This window comes from Meles meles, chromosome 2 (assembly GCF_922984935.1).
Source record: "Meles meles chromosome 2, mMelMel3.1 paternal haplotype, whole genome shotgun sequence".
Classification (NCBI taxonomy): Eukaryota; Metazoa; Chordata; class Mammalia; order Carnivora; family Mustelidae; genus Meles; species Meles meles.
Window position 1 is genome coordinate 158,481,767 of NC_060067.1, and position 21,498 is coordinate 158,503,264.

The following is a 21,498-nucleotide window of genomic DNA, read 5'->3' on the forward strand; positions in this document are numbered from 1 at the left end:
AATAAGATTATAAGCAGATTCTTTATCAGAAATTTTGGAAGCCAAAAGGTATTGGGCTGATAGAGTCAAAGTACTAAAAGAAAAAAAAACCTGTCAACCAAGAATCCTATATCCAAAAAATTCTATACCCTTCAAAAGTAAAGGAGAAATTAAGACATTCTAAGATAAAAAGCTGAAGGAATTTGTTACTACTGCACTTGCCCTAAAAGAAATGTTTAAGCGGGGCGCCTGGGTGGCTCAGTGGGTTAAAGCCTCTGCCTTTCGCTCAGGTCATGATCCCAGGGTCCTGGGATCGAGTGCCGCATCGGGCTCTCTGCTTGGCAGGGAGCCTGCTTCCTCCTCTCTCTCTCTCTCTGCCTGCCTCTCTCCCTACTTGTGATCTCTATCTGTCAAATAAATAAATAAAAAATCTTTAAAAAAAAGAAATGTTTAAGGGAATCCTGCAAGGTAAAATGGAAAGGCACTTGAAGACATAACAATAACTCAAAGCTGAACTGAGAAATAAAGGTAATTGCATGAATAATTATAAAAGCTAATGTTATTATAACAATGGTTTGTAATTGTACTTTTGTTTTTTAGATGAAGAAACTTATATAATTAAAGAAGAAAAATTCTAAGGCTAAAAGCTAGTATTACTGTAACTTTGGTTTGTAACTCTAAATCTTGCTTTTTATATTTTTTAAGAAACTAATGTATTTAAAAAATTATCAGTTTATGTTTTGGGGCACACAATGTATAAAGATGTGATTTTTAAGACATTAATAGCTGAAAGAGGTGGGATGGAGCTATAGAGGAGCAGAGATTTTGTGTATTAAAGTTAGGCTGGTATAGGGATGCATGGGTGGCTCAGTTAAGTGTCTGACTCTTGGTTTCAGTTCAGGTCATGATCTCAGGGTTGTGGGACTGAGCCCCCCAAAGGGCTCTGTACTGGAACCTGCTTAAGATTCTCTCTCTCGGGGTGCCTGGGTGGCTCAGTGGATTAAGCCGCTGCCTTCGGCTCAGGTCATGATCTCAGGGTCCTGGGATAGAGCCCCACATCGGGCTCTCTGCTCAGCGGGAGCCTGCTTCCTCCTCTCTCTCTGCCTGCCTCTCTGCTTACTCGTGATCTCTGTCAAATAAATAAATCTTTAAAAAAAAAAAAAGATTCTCTCTCTCCCCTGCCCCTCTCCCCACACATGAGCATGCACACACGTTTTCTCTGTCTCTCTAAATAAATAAATATAATCTTTTTAAAATAAATTCAAATTATAGTGTTATAACTTTAGGATATTAACCACCTCCTTTGTTGCCACAAAGAAAATAGCTAAAGTATATTAAGAAAAGGAAATGAGGAAAGAATGTAAATACTATAAAAATTAAACTAAACACAAAAGAGGACAGTAATGTTGAAAATGAGGGATAAAAAAATCTATAAGGCATTTAGAAAACAAATAGCAAAATAATAGAAGTAAACCTCCTAATTAGTAATTCCCTTAAATGTAAATGGATTAAACTCTCCAATCAAAAGACAGAGACTGGAAGAACCCAATCTGAGGATCCAACTATATGTTGTCTACAAAAGATTGATTTTAGATCTAAAGACACAAATAGAGTAAAAGTGAAAGGAAAGAAAAAGATGTTCCATGCAAATAGCAGCCAAAATTGAGCACAGGTGGATATACTATTAGACAACATAGAATTTAAATTGAAAAAGTTTACAAGAAGTCAAAGAAGTATGTTATATATTAATAAAAGCTTCAATAGGGCAAGGAGATATAATGATTATAAACCTTTGTGTACTTAATTACAGACCATCAAAATATATATAGTAAAAACTAACAGAATTGAATGGAAAAATATAAGAGTTCTATAACAATAGTTGGAGATTTTAATATCATTATCATAAACAGAACAACTAGACAGAACATAAGTAAGGAAATAAACACTTAGCACAATAGACCAACTCAATCTAACAAACATACAGAACACTTATCCCCAACAACAGCATACCACAATCTTCTTAAGTTTGCATGGGATGTTTCACAGGATTGATCACATAATAGGCCACAAATGAAGTCTCAATAGATTTTTTAAAGGTAGGTATGATACAAAATATCCTCTCTAACCACAATAGGTAAAAGTTAGAAATCAGTAACAGAAGGAAAACTGGAAAATTCACAAAATTGTGAAAATTAAACAATACACTTTGAAACAATGAGTCAAAGAAGAAATTACAAGGAAAATTTAAAAATCCTTAGAGACTAATGAAAACAAAACAACTACATGCCAAAAATTATGAGGTGCAGAGAAAGTGGTGCTAATGGGGTAATTTGTATCTGTAAGTACTTACATTAAAAACAAAAAAGACCTCAGATCAACAACCTAACTTTATAACTTAAGGAACTAGAAAAAGAAGAACAAACTAAATCAGAAGCTAGCAGAAGGAAGGAATAATAAAGATTAGAGCGGAGATAAATGAAATAGATGATAGTAAAACAATAGAGAAGATTTTTACAAAACCAAAAGCTGTTTCTTCAAAAAGATCAACAAAATTGAAGAACAAAAAAAAAGGAGGGAGGCTAAAAAAAGAAAGAGAAGAATCAAATGACTAAAATCAGAAGTGAAAATGTAGACATTTACTGATTCCACAGCCATAAAAAGGGTATGAGAAAGTACTATGAACAATTGTATGCCAACATATTGGATAACCTAGATGAAATGAACAAATTCTTGGAAATGCAAAACCAACCAAGACTAAGTTACAAAGAAATAGAAAATCTGAATAAATCTATAACTAGTAAAGAGATTGAATTAACAATAAAAACCTCTTGACAGAAAGAAGCCCTGGACTCAGTTGCTTTACTGGTGAATTCTACCAAACATTTAAAGAACTAATACCAATCCTTTTTCAACTTTTCCAAAAAAAAAAAAAGAAGAAGAGAAGGAAACACTTTTTATTTTTCATTTTTTTTAAGATTTTATTTATTTATTTGACAGACAGAGATCACAAGTCGGCAGAGAGTCAGGCAGAGAGAGAGAGAGGAGGAAGCAGGCTTCCTGCTAAGCAGAGAGCCGGACGTGGGGCTTGATCCCAGGACCCTGGGATCATGACCTGAGCTGAAGGCAGAGGCTTTAACCCACTGAGCCACCCAGGCACCCCAGGAAACACTTTTTAATTAATTCTATAAAGCCAGAATTATCTACATACCAAAATCAGACAAAGGCACTAAAAGAAAACTAAAGACAATTATCCCTTGTGAACATTGATGCAAAGGGCCTCAACAAAACACTAGCAAATCAAATTCAAGAGTATATTAACAGGATTATGCACCATAACCAAAAGGGATTTATTCCTGGAATGCAAGGATAGTTCAACATACAAAAAAACAGTCAGTGTAATACATCACATTGACGGAATAAAGGGTTGGTGGGGGGAATATGATCATCTCAACTGATGCCCCCCAAAAAAGAACCTAACAAAAATTTAACACCATTTCATGGTAAAAAAACAAAAACAAAAGCAAAACAAATCCCTAACCCTCCAAAGACCTAGAAATAGAAACTACCTCAACACAATAAAAAGCATATATGAGAAACACACAGTAAATATCATACTCAATGCTGAAAGATTAAAAGCTGTTCCGCTATAATCAGAAAAAAAAGCCAAGAATACCTGCTATCACTACCTCTACTATGCATACTACTGAAAGTTCTAGTCAGAGCAATTAGGCAAGAAAAATAAGTAAATGGCATCTAAGTTGGAAAAGAAGAAAAATGTCTCTGTAGATTACATGATCTGATATGTAGAAAACCCAAAGATTGCACACACCTAAAAAAAAAAAAAAAAGATAATAGAATGAATAAACTGAGCAAAATAGCAGGATGCAAAGTTGACACCCAAAAATTAGTTGCATTTTGGGGTACCTGGGTGGCTCAGTCATTAAGCATCTACCTTCGGCTCAGGTCCTGATTCCAAGGTCCTAGATCAAGCCCCACATCGGGGCTCCCTGCTTGGCAGGAAGCCTGATTCTCCCTCTCCCAATCCCCCTGCTTGTGTTCCCTCTCTAATTGTCTCTTTCTCTGTCAAACAAATAAATAAAATCTTTTAAAAGATTAGTTGTGTTTCTATATAGTAGCAATGAACAAACTAAACAGAATATTACAAAAACAATTCCATTTATAATAGCACGAAAATGAATTTTAAAAACTCTGGAATTAAGCTAACCAAGGAAGGAAAAGATTTGTACAATGAAAAATATAAAACTTTCTTGAAATTAAAGAAGGCAAATGGAAACACATCCTGTGTTCATGGATTGGAAGACTTAATATTGTTAAAATATCAATACTAGTCAAAGCGATCTGCAGATTAAATGTAATTGCTCTCAAAATCCCAATGACGTTTCTTGGCAGAAATAGAAAAACCCATTCTAAAATTTATACAGAATCTCAAAAGACCTTGAATAGCCAAAACAATCTTGAAAAAGAAGAACAGGAGGAGTCAAGATGGCGGAGAAGTAGCAGCCTGAGACTACATCAGGTAACAGGAGATCAGCTCGATAGCTTATCTAAACATAGCAAACACCTACAAATCCAACGGGAGAGCGAAGAGAAGAAGAACAGCAACTCTGTTGTTTCTGAAACAGAAAATCAACCACTTTCTGAAAGGTAGGACTGGCGGAGAACTGAATCTAAAACGACGGGAAGATAGACCGCGGGGGGAGGGGCCGGCTCCCGGCAAGCGGCGGAGGAACGGAGCACAAAATCAGGACTTTTAAAAGTCTGCTCCACTGAGGGACATTGCTCCAGGGGCTAAACCGGGGTGAAGCCCACGCGGGGCCAGCGTGGCCCCAGGCCCCGCAAGGTCACAGAAGGATCGGGGGTGTCAGAGTGTCGGAGAGCTCGCAGGTATTAGAATGGAGAAACCGGCTGCAAAGACAGAGCCGAGGACTGAACTCTCAGCTCGGGGTTACCTTGAACTGGTCGCGGGCTGGGTGAGCTCGGAGCGCGGCTAGAGGCTGGGGATACGGGAGTGATTGGGTGCTGTCCTCTGGGGGCGCACTGAGGAGTGGGGCCCCAGGCTCTCGGCTCCTCCGGGCCGGAGACTGGGAGGCCGCCATTTTCATTCCCGTCCTCCGGAACTCTACGGAAAGCGTTCAGGGAACAGAAGCTCCCAAAAGCGAACCCGAGCCGATTACTTAATCCGGCCGCCGGTAAGGGCGGTGCAATCCCGCCTCGGGCAAAGACACTTCAGAGTCACTACAACAGGCCCCTCCCCCAGAAGATCAACAAAATATCCAGCCAGGACGAAGTTCATCTATCAAGGAGAAAGCAGATTCAATTCCTAAGACAGCAGAGCAATTCCAGAGGAGGAGAAAGCAAAGCACAGAACTCATGGCTTTCTCCCCATGATTCTTTAGTCTTGCGGCTACTTCAATTTTTTTTTCTTTTTTCAATTTTTTATTTTTTTTTCTTTTTTCAATTTTTTTTTCTTTTTTCTTTTTTCTTCTTCTGCTAAATTTTTTTAAAAACTTTTACCCTTTTCTTTTTTAACGTTTTTTGACTAGTTCATCTAAATATATATATTTTTTCTTTCTTTTTTATTTTTTTTTATTTGTTTTATTTCTTAAATTTTTTTCTTTTTCTTTTTTTTTTTTTCTTTTTTTTTCAGAACCTGTTTTTTATCCCCTTCCCCCCCCCCCCCACAATGTGGGGTCTCTTCTGATTTGGTTACAGCGCATTTTTCCAGGGTCTTTGCCACCCTATTAGTAGTTTATTTGCTCCTTCATATCCTCTTATCTGGACAAAATGACAAGGCGGAAAAAATCACCACAAACAAAAGAACAAGAGACAGTACCGAAGGCTAGGGACCTAATCAACACAGACATTGGTACTATGTCAGATCAAGAGTTCAGAATGATGATTCTGAACATTCTAGCCGGGCTCGAAAAAGGCATGGAAGATATTAGAGAAACCCTCTCTGGAGATATTAAAGCCCTTTCTGGAGAAATTAAAGAACTAAAGTCTAACCAAGTTGAAATCAAAAAAGCTATTAATGAGGTGCAATCAAAAATGGAGGCTCTCACTGCTAGGATCAATGAGGCAGAAGAAAGAATTAGTGATATAGAAGACCAAATGACAGAGAATAAGGAAGCCGAGCAAAAGAGGGACAAACAGCTACTGGACCATGAGGGGAGAATTCGAGAGATAAGTGACACCATAAGACGAAACAACATTAGAATAATTGGGATTCCAGAAGAAGAAGAAACAGAGAGGGGAGCAGAGGGTCTATTGGAGAGAATCATTGGAGAGAATTTCCCTAATATGGCAAAGGGAACAAGCATTAAAATCCAGGAGATGCAGAGAACCCCCCTCAAAGTCAACAAGAATAGGTCCACACCCCGTCACCTAATAGTAAAATTTACAAGTCTTAGTGACAAAGAGAAAATCCTGAAAGCAGCCCGAGAAAAGAAATCAGTAACATACAATGGTAAAAATATTAGATTGGCGGCAGACTTATCCACAGAGACCTGGCAGGCCAGAAAGAGCTGGCATGATATATTCAGAGAACTCAACGAGAAAAACATGCAGCCAAGAATACTCTATCCAGCTAGGCTATCATTGAAAATAGAAGGAGAGATAAAAAGCTTCCAGGACAAACAAAAACTGAAAGAATTTGCAAACACCAAACCAGCTCTACAGGAAACATTGAAAGGGGTCCTCTAAGCAAAGAGAGAGCCTAAAAGTAGTAGATCAGAAAGGTACAGAGACAATATACAGTAACAGTCACCTTACAGGCTACTAATGGCACTAAATTCATATCTCTCAATAGTTACCCTGAATGTTAATGGGCTAAATGCCCCAATCAAAAGACACAGGGTATCAGAATGGATAAAAAAACAGAACCCATCAGTATGTTGCCTACAAGAAACTCATTTTAGACGCGAAGACACCTCCAGATTTAAAGTGAGGGGGTGGAAAACAATTTACCATGCTAATGGGCATCAGAAGAAAGCTGGGGTGGCAATCCTTATATCAGATCAATTAGATTTTAAGCCAAAGACTATAATAAGAGATGAGGAAGAACACTATATCCTACTCAAAGGGTCTGTCCAACAAGAAGATCTAACAATTTTAAATATCTATGCCCCTAACGTGGGAGCAGCCAACTATATCAACCAATTAATAACAAAATCAAAGAAACACATCAATAATAATACAATAATAGTAGGGGACTTGAACACTCCCCTCACTGAAATGGACAGATCATCCAAGCAAAAGATCAACAAGGAAATAAAGGCCTTAAATGACACACTGGACCAGATGGACATCACAGATATATTCAGAACATTTCATCCCAAAGCAACAGAATACACATTCTTCTCTAGTGCACATGGAACCTTCTCCAGAATAGATCACATCCTGGGTCACAAATCAGGTCTCAACCGGTATCAAAAGATTAGGATTATTCCCTGCATATTTTCAGACCACAATGCTCTGAAGCTAGAACTCAATCACAAGACGAAAGCTGGAAAGAACCCAAATACATGGAGACTAAACAGCATCCTTCTAAAGAATGAATGGGTCAACCAGGAAATTAAAGAAGAATTGAAAAAATTCATGGAAACAAATGATAATGAAAACACAACAGTTCAAAATCTGTGGGACACAGCAAAGGCAGTCCTGAGAGGAAAATATATAGCGGTACAAGCCTTTCTCAAGAAACAAGAAAGGTCTCAAGTACACAACCTAACCCTACGCGTAAAGGAGCTGGAGAAAGAACAAGAAAGAAACCCTAAACCCAGCAGGAGAAGAGAAACCATAAAGATCAGAGCAGAAATCAACGAAATAGAAACCAAAAAAACAATAGAAAAAATCAATGAAACTAGGAGCTGGTTCTTTGAAAGAATCAATAGCATTGATAAACCCCTGGCCAGACTCATCAAAAAGAAAAGAGAAAGGACCCAAATCAATAAAATCATGAATGAAAGAGGAGAGATCACAACTAACACCAAAGAAATACAGACAATTATAAGAACATACTATGAGCAACTCTACGCCAACAAATTGGACAATCTGGAAGAAATGGATGCATTCCTAGAGACATATAAACTACCACAACTGAACCAGGAAGAAATAGACAACCTGAACAGGCCCATAACCAGTAAGGAGATTGAAACAGTCATCAAAAATCTCCAAACAAACAAAAGCCCAGGGCCAGACGGCTTCCCAGGGGAATTCTACCAAACATTTAAAGAAGAACTCATTCCTATTCTCCTGAAACTGTTCCAAAAAATAGAAATGGAAGGAAAACTTCCAAACTCATTCTATGAGGCCAGCATCACCTTGATCCCAAAACCAGACAAGGATCCCACCAAAAAAGAGAACTACAGACCAATATCCTTGATGAACACAGACGCAAAAATTCTCGCCAAAATACTAGCCAATAGGATTCAACAGTACATTAAAAGGATTATTCACCACGATCAAGTGGGATTTATTCCAGGGCTGCAGGGTTGGTTCAACATCCGCAAATCAATCAATGTGATAGAACACATTAATAAAAGAAAGAACAAGAACCATATGATACTCTCAATAGATGCTGAAAAAGCATTTGACAAAGTACAGCATCCCTTCCTGATCAAAACTCTTCAAAGTGTAGGGATAGAGGGCACATACCTCAATATTATCAAAGCCATCTATGAAAAACCCACCGCAAATATCATTCTCAATGGAGAAAAACTGAAAGCTTTTCCATTAAGGTCAGGAACACGGCAGGGATGTCCATTATCACCACTGCTATTCAACATAGTATTAGAAGTCCTAGCCTCAGCAATCAGACAACAAAAAGAAATTAAAGGCATCCAAATTGGTAAAGAAGAAGTCAAACTATCACTCTTCGCAGATGATATGATACTATATGTGGAAAACCCAAAAGACTCCACTCCAAAACTGCTAGAACTTGTCCAGGAATTCAGTAAAGTGTCAGGATATAAAATCAATGCACAGAAATCAGTTGCATTTCTGTACACCAACAACAAGACTGAAGAAAGAGAAATTAAGGAGTCAATCCCATTTACAATTGTACCCAAAACTATAAGATACCTAGGAATAAACCTAACCAAAGAGACTAAGAATCTATACACAGAAAATTATAAAGTACTCATGAAAGAAATTGAGGAAGACACAAAAAAATGGAAAAATGTTCCATGCTCCTGGATTGGAAGAATAAATATTGTGAAAATGTCTATGCTACCTAAAGCAATCTACACATTTAATGCAATCCCTATCAAAATACCATCCATTTTTTTCAAAGAAATGGAACAAATAATCCTAAAATTTATATGGAACCAGAAAAGACCTCGAATAGCCAAAGGAATATTGAAGAACAAAGCCAAAGTTGGTGGCATCACAATTCCGGACTTCAAGCTCTATTACAAAGCTGTCATCATCAAGACAGCATGGTACTGGCACAAAAACAGACACATAGACCAGTGGAACAGAATAGAGAGCCCAGAAATCGACCCTCAACTCTATGGTCAACTAATCTTCGACAAAGCAGGAAAGAATGTCCAATGGAAAAAAGACAGCCTCTTCAATAAATGGTGCTGGGAAAATTGGACAGCCACATGCAGAAAAATGAAATTGGACCACTTCCTTACACCACACACGAAAATAGACTCCAAATGGATGAAGGACCTCAATGTGAGAAAGGAATCCATCAAAATCCTTGAGGAGAACGCAGGCAGCAACCTCTTCGACCTCAGCCGCAGCAACATCTTCCTAGGAACAACGGCAAAGGCAAGGGAAGCAAGGGCGAAAATGAACTATTGGGATTTCATCAAGATCAAAAGCTTTTGCACAGCAAAGGAAACAGTTAACAAAACCAAAAGACAGCTGACAGAATGGGAGAAGATATTTGCAAACGACATATCAGATAAAGGGCTAGTATCCAAAATCTATAAGGAACTTAGCAAACTCAACACCCAAAGAAGAAACAATCCAATCAAGAAATGGGCAGAGGACATGAACAGACATTTCTGCAAAGAAGACATCCAGATGGCCAACAGACACATGAAAAAGTGCTCCACGTCACTCGGCATCAGGGAAATACAAATCAAAACCACAATGAGATATCACCTCACACCAGTCAGAATGGCTAAAATTAACAAGTCAGGAAATGACAGATGCTGGAGAGGATGTGGAGAAAGGGGAACCCTCCTCCACTGTTGGTGGGAATGCAAGCTGGTCCAACCACTCTGGAAAACAGCATGGAGGTTCCTCAAAATGTTGAAAATAGAACTACCCTATGACCCAGCCATTGCACTACTGGGTATTTACCCTAAAGATACAAACATAGTGATCCGAAGGGGCACGTGTACCCGAATGTTTATAGCAGCAATGTCTACAATAGCCAGACTATGGAAAGAACCTAGATGTCCATCAACAGATGAATGGATCAAGAAGATGTGGTATATATACACAATGGAATACTATGCAGCCATCAAAAGAAATGAAATCTTGCCATTTGCGACGACGTGGATGGAACTAGAGCGTATCATGCTTAGTGAAATAAGTCAATCGGAGAAAGACAACTATCATATGATCTCCCTGATATGAGGACATGGAGAAGCAACATGGGGGGGTAGGGGGATAGGAGAAGAATAAATGAAACAAGATGGGATTGGGAGGGAGACAAACCATAAATGACTCTTAATCTCACAAAACAAACTGGGGGTTGCTGGGGGGAGGTGGGATTGGGAGAGGGGGAGCGGGCTATGGACATTGGGGAGGGGAGGCGAACCATAAGAGACTATGGACTCTGAAAAACAACCTGAGGGTTTTGAAGGGTCAGGGGTGGGAGGTTGGGGGAACAGGTGGTGGGTGATGGGGAGGGCACGTTTTGCATGGAGCAGTGGGTGTTGTGCAAAAAGAATGAATACTGTTATGCTGAAAAAATTAATAAAAAGGGAAAAAAAAAAAGAAAAAGAAGAACAAACTGGAGGATTCACACTTTCTGATTTCAAAACTTACTACAAAGCTACAATAATCAAAGAGTGTGGTACTATCAGAAAGACAGATATATATGCCAACGGAATAGAACAGAGTCCAGAAATAAGCCCTTGCATATATAGTCAACTGTGTTTTGATAAGGGTGAAAGACCATTTCAATGGAGAAAGCACAGACTTTCCAAATAGTGCTGGGAAAACAGAACATGCAAAAGAATGGAGTTGGATTCTTACTTAATATTATGTATAAAAATTAACTCAAAATGAATTAAAGACCTAAATGTAAGACCTAAAACAATAAAACTCTGTGGAGAAAATAATCAAAAGCCTCACAACAGTGGATTTGGCAATGATTTTTTAAATGTGATACCATATAGGATTTCATGAAAACTAAACAACTTTGTATATCAAAAGACACCATCAAAAAAAAAAGAAACAAAAACACACCATCAACAGAGTAAAAGGCAAACCACAGAATGGAAGGAAATATTTGTAAATAATTTATCTGATTAATAACTTGATTAATATCCAGAACTCAACTCCTAAAACTCAACAACACAAAAACTATCCCATCAAAAATTGGCAAAGCACTTGAATAGACATTTTTCCAAAGATGTACAAAAGTCCAGTAAGTACATGAAAAGATGTTCAACATCACTAATCATTAGGGAAAGGCAAATCAAAATCACAATGAGATACCACCTCATACCCATTAAGGTTGCTACAATGAACCAACCAACCAAACAAACAAAACAACTACTGGCAAGGATGTAGAGAAATTGGAACCTTTGTGCTCTGTTGGTGGGAATATGAGATGGGACAGCTACTACAGAAAACAGTATAAAGGTTCCTCAAAAATTAAAAATAGATTTGTCATATGATCCAACACTTCTATCTCCAGATATATACCTAACAATTGAAAGCAGGGTCTCAAAGAAATATTTGTATACCTGCGTTCCCTGTAGCATTATTCACAATAGATAAAATCCAAGAGTCCATCAACAAGTGAATAGATCAGCAAAATGTGGGATATATATACATGGAATATTATTCAGCTTTAAAAGTGAAGGAAATTCTACAATATACTACAACATGCATGAACTTTGAAGACATTATGCTAAAATAAGGCAGTCACAAAAAGACAGTTACTAGATGATTCCACTTATGTGAGGTTTTTGGATTAGTCAAATTCATAGAAACAGAAAGTATAATCACGGCTGCCAAGAAGGGGGGAGGGGGCAGGAATGGGCTGTTATTGTTCAAAGGAAATAAAGTTTCAGTTTTACAAGATGAAAAAAGATATGGAGATGGATGGTGGTGATGGTTGCACATTATGACTATATTTAATACCATTGAACTGTACCCTTAAAAATGGTTAAGGGGGTAAATTGTATGTTATGTGTTAAATTGTATGTTACGTGTATTTTACCACAAAAAAAAATTGAAAAAAATCCAGTAAAATTCAAAAAAGAACAAACGAATTTTGTGGCCATTCTCTAGCTTCTTGTATGTTAATGTGGCAACATGGTACCGTGAAAAGAGCAGTGGTTTAGGGTGAGAGAGACAGGGTTTAAACCCTGAAGTCCAGTTCTACAGTATTATCACTCTACTTCTGTATAAAATTGGCCAGAAATCATCTTCTAAGTTACTCTATTGCCTTCAATAAATTGTTGAAGCTCTCGGAGTCTCAATCCCATTCGTAATATAAGAGAAAGAGCACCAGTCTCTGAGATTTGTCAATAAAGGTAGTGTGGCTATAGAGTAAGTAATCAGTAAATGTCCATTCTCTCTCCCTTTAAAGAAAAAAAAACTGTTAGGATTTTCTTATGTGAACTCTGTGAGATAAATTCAGTATCAGCACAGCCTTGATTACCTGTAGCTACTTTTTATAAAAAATGCTAAGTTCTCAGGATCCAAGATACTCAAAAACTAAATCTATGAAGCTGGCCTATAGCTTCAGACTTAAGATCTCCACTGTTCCACAGTAAATAAAGAGGAAGAAGGAGTTACACAATGCATCTGTGTTCTAATTGCTCAATCTCTACCCAACTGAAACTTTGCTTCATAAGAGATTAGCCATAGCCCCCGAGAGCAATAAACATCCTGAATTGCAAACCCCATTTTGTCACCTCACAGAACCCTTAAAAATCTCAGTTCCAGTAACTGTATCCCTTATATTATTTATGAAATGAATATTTTGAGAGAAGTTTCACAATAGTTGTCATCCTTAGTCCTTCAGCCAACTCTCCAGTATGGGAGAAGAAATCAATGTGCAACACTATTATTTCTATTTTGCATTTAAAGGGAAGGTAGTTTGCTCTTTTCAAGGAACACAGGGCAATTTCTGGGATGTAAGACTAATAGATAATTCCAGAGTTGGGTCATCGCTGCTTCCATCTCATTTTGGAGATGGGCAAAAATAATTTATCACCAAAAGACAATGGACAAATGCCCGACAGCAAACAAGTATACAGTATCCACCAAGGCGGGCACAGTGCCAACCGTTTACTCCCTAGGAGGGAGGCAACTAAGCAAGAGTACTTGAAGTGTTGGTGTTCCACTTTTCTAAGAGTCGGGGATGAGAATGCCAGGACAAGTCATAGAAGCACACATTCTCTCTGATGGAGAGAAATGGGCAATGTACCGCACTTTCCTACAGCTCCAGTGAGCACCACTGGCTGAAAGTACACTTTGACTTTTGCTCTTTTGTATGAGAACACTCCCTGTTTTCTTCGTTTAACCCAATTATGTTCCCCTTTCAAATTACTTGTCCCTTTTATTTGATCGCATGAAGGGGTCTGCATAGGAACTGTGTTTGGTAGTGTAACATTTCCTTTCTCCCCGCTGGTTGAAGGACCTTGGGTACCTCATCATGTGGCCTCACTCTGGCCCACCCTATCAAGATGAAGAGGACAGCAAGAACCACAAGAGCTAGAAGTTTGCTACTTGGTAAAATTCTATGGTTACAGTGTACTCAGTGAAACTACATGGTCACATATAATATGAATTATTTCCTGAGGTTCAGGGCTATGAGACTCTAGAAAACATTACAGAGAACATAATTTAGAATTATCTTCTGCTGATTTTAAAGAAGCAAGTAAGGAGATGACTTTTGGGGATAGTTTGTGTTGAATTTAAAGAGTGGCACAGATGTTACAGAAGGTGGCTCAGGGCTGCTTGGGTAGAGTCTACAGGATGGAAATATGGGGGCCGTGGTCCTGGTGTTGTGGGGTCTGATATTTAGTTGTGTAGGTCCAAAGAGTGGATTTTGTTCATATTGTTAGGAAATTAGGTTGCAGAACTAACTTATGCTAACCAAACCCTCAAAAGATTGACACAAATGTATTTATTTGTAACAAGTGTATAATAAATCTCTCCAGTGACCTCCAAACTTATTCCCTCAGTCCTGCCCATTATTAGGGTAACTGAGAAACCAAATTCATAATCAGAATGTTCCTTGTTGAATGAACATCTAGAACAAAAGAGTTGGATAAACTTAAGGAGTGTTTCATCTTGGTAATAGAAAAGTCTTCTGAAGGGAATGTGCTTTCCAAGTGATCTGAACACTGGTAATCTCCAGGAAAGGGGTCCCTCTCCTCTGGAAAATGTGAGATGATCAGCAACAAATTCTCACTGTGTGGTTGCCCCTTCTAAACAAATGCAGATGACCTATACTGCTTTGTTTTATATCTAATCATTTTTCTGAACTAGTTTCTGGTTCATCTTGACTATCCCCAGTCTTCTGAGTCCCTCATTACCAGTTCTCAGAGAAGGTTAATGATGGGTTGTCTCTTCAATTATGTTTTGGTTCTTATGACTTCCTCTGACAGAATGATTTTCAAGAGCTGGGGGCACTTTAATAATCATATGACAAGCTCCTACAGCTGCCTGGGGGCAGAAGATGCCTCCCATAGGCTTGTTCAGCGCCATTTATTCTGTTCATCTGTGGAATGTGTTTGTAATGTGTTTTGTTTATTTTGCCTCCACACGTACTTGCTTTCCTAGAGGAAGAGATGAATAAACCACCCTGCCTTCCCCCGAAGAAAGTAATTTTTTCACCTTAGGTGGGCCATCTGTTTCTCCTAACACAGCTCTGCTTTGAGTAGAATTGAATACATCTTGTCCCAGGCACTTTGCCAGCTGTAGGCTCCAGGAAATGGAGCAACTAAAAGTGGTTTCCTTGCGATGTCGGGGCTTTTTTTTTTTTTTTAATGTAACTTATGGAATTACCCTAAAGGAAATTGTGCATCACTGTTCATAGGAGTGGCTCACAGAGTCGCAGGAATCCCAAAGTAACCAAACTGTTTATGAATTTCCTAAGAATTAATCCTGTTGAGGCATGAGGGTACATCTGGCAGTAGGCCTAATAAATGGAGGGGAAAAGTGAGTACTTGCTTTGGAGCCAAAACAGACCCCTTAAGCTAAGGGTTTCCAACCCTGAATGCAGAGCCGACTGACCTATGGAATTTTCAGTCTTCATGCCTTGGTCCCACACAACTAACTGCTTCTGAGGCCCAGCCATGTTGAGAACAATTCTCCTAAACCATTGGGGATCAAAGATCTCTACCTAACCTCTCAAGCTATTGGGGAGAAATTATCTAGGACAAAATGAGTGTCAACATCTACAGACTGCACAACAAAAGAAATGATTAATAACCTACAGAAAGGGAAAAATATTTGTAAATCATATAGTTGATAAGGGGTTAATATCTAAAATATATAAAGAACTCATGCAACTCAACAGCAAAATGCAATAACAAAAGCAAATAATCCAATTAAAAAATGGGCAAGCTTCTACTTTTCATTCCATAAAAATAGGACTACCATATGATCCAGCAATTCCACTTCAGGGAATATATGGGAAGGAAAGGAAAACGGTATGGCAAAGAGATATCTGCACCCCCATATTTATACCAGCAGTATTTACAATAGCCAAGACATAGAAACAACACGTCTATAGGCAGATGAAGGGATAAAGAAGCTGTGGTATATGTATATATACAATTGAATATTCATCCATTAAAAAAAGGAAAGAAATCCTGCCACATGTGACTACATAGATGGAACTTGAAGGCATTATGCGAAGTGAAATAGGTTGGAGAGAAAAAGGCAAATACTGTATGATTTCACTTACATGTAGAATCTTAAAAAAGAAATAAAACACCAAACTCATAGAAAAAGAGATCAGACTTGTGGTTACCAGAGGTGGGAGCTGTGGGGGGAAGAACTGGATAAAGGTGGTCAAAAGGTACAAACTCTCAGTTACAAGATAAATAAGTACTGAGAATGTAAGGTATGTGATTACTATATGCTGCTGTGTGATCTATTTGAAGGTTGTTAAGAGAGTAGACCCTAAGAGTTCTCATCACAATGAAAATGTTTTTTCTTTTTTTTTAATCTATATGAAATAATGCACGTTAACTAACATTATTGTAGTAAACATTTTACAATAGATATGTCAAGTCATTATCCTATACACCTTAAACTTACACAGTGATGTATGTCAATTATATCTCAATAAAACAGAAAAGAAATGTACAAGCTTAGTCTAAAAGATGACAAGCCATGGGAGGCAACAGTAAACTGAGGGTGGTATGAGGCTCAGGTTGTTTTCTGATAGAGTTATCCAGAGACTCTGAGTTGGAATAGGAGTAAATCACCAAGAGAGTAAGGCAGCCTTAGTTTGGTAACCTTGGGCAACTCAGGCCAACGAAGGGGATTTTTTCCAGCATTAGCTCAGAGATAGAGCATTGACAAGAACAACAATTTGGGAGAAGACTGAGATTTTCTGAACTACTAGGAAGAAACTGGGCCATGGCTAATAATTCAACTAATACACACTGGCATAGCATTCTTACAGGTTAAAATATAGAAATTCTGACCTAATGGTTGGTAAGTAGCTTAAATTAGACCATTTTACTGAATGACATCATCCAATGGCCGCTAAGTAGGGGATAAAGGGATTAGTGCATCTAGACATTGGAGCATGAGTTGAGCAGACCAAGATGGTAGCTGGGAGGAATCTAGCCCCTGCCTGCTGCCCAGGAGGGACCAAGGTTTGGCAGGAGTGTGGGACAGGCCTGCTAGAAGCAGTTTTGTAGGCGGGGGAAGAAGCAAAGTCCCCCCTGGTATAGGCTCTAGAACATGATGGATAGCCCGCACAGTCACTCTCACACTGCAGCAAGTCCTGGTGCCAGAACCAACCACCATCAATTTCATGAGGAAGTCAATGAAAGAGTTTGGTGCAGTTTCCTCTGTAAAACCATAGCTTAGAGACAGGCAACATTTAGTTTCGTGATTGCTTATCAAACATAAGACTACACAAGTAGTTTCTAAAAAATAATGACTTAAGAAATCATTAGAATGATTTGATGACCATTTTGCCTTATACCACATGGAAGGTAGTTTAATGATAATTTAGAGAACAGAAAGGAAATATTTTTAATGTTTTACCTATATTCTGATTTATTGAATTCACTTTAATTATACAACTTACAATTGTTAAATATGTTACACTTGTCCTTAGATTGGGCACAGAGTGGAGCTGGGGAGTAGTGATTCAGCTGGTGGAGTTTGAAAAGGTTTCATTGTGCCCTTCCTCCCAATCCCAGGTTGGTTCAACTTGGGCAAATGTGGGTTTCAACTGATTTTTAAATGAAATGTTATTTTCCATTTGTTTCAGAGAATTGAGCCTACCAAACCTAGCCAAGATTTCCCAGTTATTACTCTTCTCATACTTCCTGCATTTTCAGAAGGATCTGCTCTGCAGCTGCAAGGTATAAACTACACACACACACACACACACACACACACACACACACACGAAAGACAAAAAAAGAAAAAAGAAAAAAGGCCATGTTAAGTTTTTTTTTGGTTTTGTTTTGTTTTTTAGTTTAGTTTTTTTTTAAGATTTTATTTATTTATCTGTCTCAGAGAGAGAGAGAGAGAGAGCACAAGCAGGGGGAGCAACAGGGAGAGGGAAAAGCAGGCTCCCCACTGAGCAGGGATCCTGATGTAGGACTAGATCCCAGGACCCTGGGATCATGATCTGAGGCAAAGGAAGACACTTAACTGACTGAGCCACCTAGGTATCCCAGCCATGTTAAGTTTTTAATAACTTTGCCAGCACAGTGAAGGCCAGAGGTTCATTCATTCAACAGATAGCTATTAAACCCTTACATGGTGCCAAGCAGAGCTCTAGGCACTGAGGATACTTAACACAATAAAACAAAAATCCTTACTCATGGAGCCAACAAGAGATTGCAGATGGTGGTCATTATACAAAGGCAAAGGATAGATGGAATGAAGGAGAAAGCTATGATCTCTTTTTAGCACCCTCTCCCTGTGCACTCGGCCCTCCTTGAATTAGAGTTACTAGAATACTGTCATTAGCATCACAGAACTGTGGAACTCAGTCTGTCACAGTTAACAATCATTTGAGTGGGTGCCAGGAAAAGGTCCTTGTCCCAGGTGTGTTGCCTCTTTTAGTATCTAAAATTTTACCATTTGAGATGCATTTTCCAAGTGTTCCTTGGAATCTAGTCCCTCAAGTTGCTTACTTTAGAGAAAAAAATGTTTGGTGGTTAAATAAATTTGACACTTAATCTCTTGGAAATTCACAATAAACTAACATTACATATAATCTGCATGACCTCCATCAGTCTGGATTGCATCTTCTTTATTTTTCTAATTACTTGCTTAAGCCTCCATTCTTCCTTACTGTAGGTGATTCCGTATCTCCCTCTCTCAAGGACTCACCATTCCTCAAACTGTCCAGGAACCCTGGGAAGTTACTTAGTCCAAAAGGAGCTGTATTATTTCAAAGTTCCACATGGGAGGAACTAACCAGTCCATTTAAAGCTCTGATTTTCATCCCTTCTACACTGTGTCATTATTGAAAACTGGTTCCGAAGCCTTTCATATGTCCTTGACTTGCTTATAAAGTTGTCCTTTCACTGTAGAGCCCTGCGCAGGCAGCAGAGTGGCACTGAGGACATGGACTCCCAAAATGACAGCTTACTGGTTTTACACTCACAGAATCAGCCACTGTTCCCCAAACATGACAGCTTTGCCAAAGTGGCCAGGCATAATTGGGTTTCTAACCACAGCTACACTCTGTATCTAGAACACGCCGTCCCCACAAACCTCTGGGGCCTGGGGTTAAGCCAAAGTCACGATGCCAGATTCCTTATTTCTTCTTGGGGGAACTTCAATGGGTCTTGCTACCAGAGGATCTCTGTCAGAGTTTTTTCAGCCCTTCAGAAAACTCTAATCTCCAAAGGACAGGGAATAGAGTCTTAATCCATTTCTTCCTGGAGGATCTTCGGCTTTAGTTAAGTTTAATTTAGCATATCAGGGGGATACTGGGAAGAATAATCTCTGTACTTTCCTTTCCTCAGAGACATATATATTGACTTACCTCATATTGGCATAATTAAGAGTATTCAGGGAACTATTAAAGAAGATCCAGGGAATAAAGATCTTATTCTGTCTTGCTGCTTCTCCACCTAAACAAACAAAGAAACAAAGTTTCAAATCATTGTGAATGTTTCTGGGAAGTTGGAACACTTAAAAACTATTGGTTGTAAATAGTTTGGCCGTATTTGAGAGGTAGCTAAAACCTGGAAGTATATGAGCCTGTCGTTTATAAGTTTTAATGGGAACAAAGGGTAGAAAGAGATTCTAGGAAGTTGAAGGTAATTAAGCATCTGAAGGGCTCCCTGTTACATGGGGAAGAAAAAAATGAAAGAAAGAGAGAGATTTTCCCCTGTTTTATTTTTTGTACATTAAAGGGTGCAGGTCAATCTACAGAAGCTTCCATGTAATACATCATAAGTTATGTTCCGCTTCAGAGAGAATCAGACTCCCATGAATTCTCTCTTAAATTCCTTCCACTGAACTAAAGCCCTCAAATCCTCCAGGCTTCTTGGTAAATCAGTCCTCAACTCTCAGTGAGTCAAGCTCCTAAGAGAGAAATCCCAGAACCTTTTAGGTCAGGGAATGCCAGCATTTGCCAACATGGCTTTAGAATCATCAATTTTCTGATAATAAAAAAGTCATGTATTGAACTAGTATATTCTTTTTCTTTTTTTTAAGATTTTATTTATTTATTTGACAGAGACAGAGAGATCACAAGTAGGCGGCGGGGGAGGGGGGGAGCAGGCTCCCTGCTGAACAGAGAGCCCGATGCGGGGCTCAATTCCAGGACCCTGAGATCATGACCTGAGCTGAAGGCAGAGGCTTAACCCACTGAGCCACCCAGTGAACTAGTATATTCTTAAGCCCCTCATTCTCACTGGTACTTGGTCTTCTTCAGTTTTTCAAATATTTTATGTCAGGTAACTAAATACACAAAATAAAACGTACCATTCAATATTAAAGCTTTCTTGATGCCAGGACATTTTATACTCGAGCTTTGCTGGACCAATCAGCATAAGCTGCTTGGATACTGTGGGAAAATACAGTGAAAATTCTGTAAGGTGGTAACGATGTGGGGGCAATTTTTGTTAATGCATTCCCAAAGAAGGAACAACCTTTGAATACTAGTATTAAAGGCAAAGACTAACTTGCTATTTCATAGAAGACAGTGTTACAGAAGACTTTTTCCTTTTCCTTTGGTAGAACTGCTACCATGTTTTAAACTTCTAGTGAACATACTTGTTTCCCACTCTAATGTATACCCATATCCTATGGAACCACAGTTATGTTTTAATAGGAATATGCTGTATGTAAAATATGCCATGTATTAAAAACGAAATGTCCAGGGAAAATATTTCCATTGCTTATTATTTCTTGGTACTTCATGTATCCTATCTGACATGCACACACAAAAAGGAAGCTGGGCTTACTTATCTAATATGGTGTTGTATTTATTACTTCAAGTTGCAAAGGCTTGTATTTGGATTTCCAAACATGTAATTTTCAACATGTTTTGTTAGTGAGGGAGCAATAAAAGGGACATTTTGCAGCTAATTCAACAACTATAAATTTCCCATTTGTAATACGAAAGAAATGGCTTTGATAGACCATACGTCTGCTCATATTCTAAAAAACATTAAATGTAATATTTCTAAGTTACCCTATATTTAAAGTTCTCTTATTCCATAAAATATTTATGGGTTCATTATTTATATTTTTATAAAAGATGGTACCTGATTTCGAACAGATTTTTTATGTACAACTGTTCATTATTTTATAAATAACTATATTTGAGAGGCATCTAGGTGGCTCAGTTGGTTACGTGACTGCTTTCAGCTTAGGTCATGATCCTGGGATCCTGAGATCAAGTCCCGCATTGGGCTCCCTGCTCAGTGGGGAGACTGTTTCTCCCTCGTTCACTCCCTGTGCTTATGCTCTCTCTCTCTCCTTCTGTCAAATAAATAAATAAAATCTTATTAAGTAAGCAAATAAATAAGTAACTATATTTGAGAAGCCATATAAAAGCTAGATGATTACAGGGGCGCCTGGGTGGCTCAGTGGGTTAAGCCGCTGCCTTCGGCTCAGGTCATGGTC

The 21,498-nt window shown here is 38.5% G+C and overlaps 1 long non-coding RNA gene across 1 annotated transcript in view; it reads right to left on the bottom strand.

Moving 5' to 3' along the window:
• The window catches only part of LOC123931423, a 32,597-nt gene extending 13,104 nt beyond the window's left edge, over positions 1-19,493 (bottom strand). The window contains exon 1 of the long non-coding RNA XR_006816263.1: positions 19,406-19,493. This is a non-coding gene — a long non-coding RNA (uncharacterized LOC123931423). The remainder of the gene's footprint in view (positions 1-19,405) is intronic.
• Positions 19,494-21,498: the final 2,005 nt, after the last annotated feature.